We start from the raw sequence: 1,247 nt of genomic DNA, 5'->3' as shown, positions 1-1,247 counted from the left end.
AGATTATCAACTTTTTATGTTTTTAATAGACTTTTAAATAGAGTTTTTATAGTAACACAAGGAACTAACAAGGTTATGCCAAAAGATAAATGCTCTATAAATATTCATAATGTTTTGCTTTAAGCAGCATGCAAACAAGCCAAAGTTCACATTAATGTACTGTAGGAATGACCTTAATTATAATAACATGCACCCATTTCCATTCAGTTTTTTTATGTGTTTGAAACACTGGTTGATTTCTTATTTTATAAATAAACAAAAACTTAAAGTGAAGTACAGTATGTAGAGACAACTACAGCATAATAATAATTGGTTGGATGATACTTCAACTGTATAAACAGTGCTATCACATCATAAATTGCTCTGAACTTAGGACAAAACTATCTGATTAAGATCTGATTACCTATCCAATAACAGACCTTATTAGGTGATACATGATGTGATTCTTGCATGCATGTATGCAGTGACACTCCTCTAAACATCATGCTCCCTCCATGCTCCAGTTATTGGTAACATCCTTGTACAGTATATTTATCTTTAGTTCAATATGAATCTTGGATCTGTTCCACACATGACTGTTGTTGTCAGACTCCCACACTACATCCATGACTGGGCCGGGGAGTTGACTAGCAGTTAAATCTCGAGTCGAGGGAGACTGGGATTGCTCCCAAAAAATATGTCTCAAAGCTGGGGAGCGTGATAAAAAAAGACTGTTCTCATTTTACTAACATATCTGGTGACACACTCTAGTCATCCTTTTATTATTCATTTACCAGAAATTTTGGTAACTGTGTACATCTGTGTGTTTTACAGGAATAATTAGACCACTGTTATATAATGTCAATTGCAAGATAACATTTGACCAAAATGTTGCACAAAAATTTTTAAACTCAACAAACAGCACTTTTTATTAACATCTTGTACGAAGAGATATTACAATGTATTATGTACAATGAGCAAAACGAAACCTTGTGGGAGTTTAGAAACTGAAACTTATTTTTGATAACATTATAATCGAATTTACTCCCCTTTTTTCCTTGTGTAACATAATGGTATAGAGCGCATAGCCTGTTACAGTTAGTGGGTACTGATCTGACTAAATGCGACCAGACTTAATAATCCAACGAATGTTTCCGTCTTTATATTGTAACAACTTAATAAATAAATAATTGACTCTGTAGCAAACCAACTTGGTTGTAAAGATGTATATATTGAAGAATGTATTAGTTAGTAGCCTACTTTTAGTG

Source organism: Barbatula barbatula (genome assembly GCF_947034865.1).
Source record: "Barbatula barbatula genome assembly, chromosome: 12".
Taxonomy (NCBI): Eukaryota; Metazoa; Chordata; class Actinopteri; order Cypriniformes; family Nemacheilidae; genus Barbatula; species Barbatula barbatula.
This window is presented reverse-complemented; position numbering follows the sequence as displayed.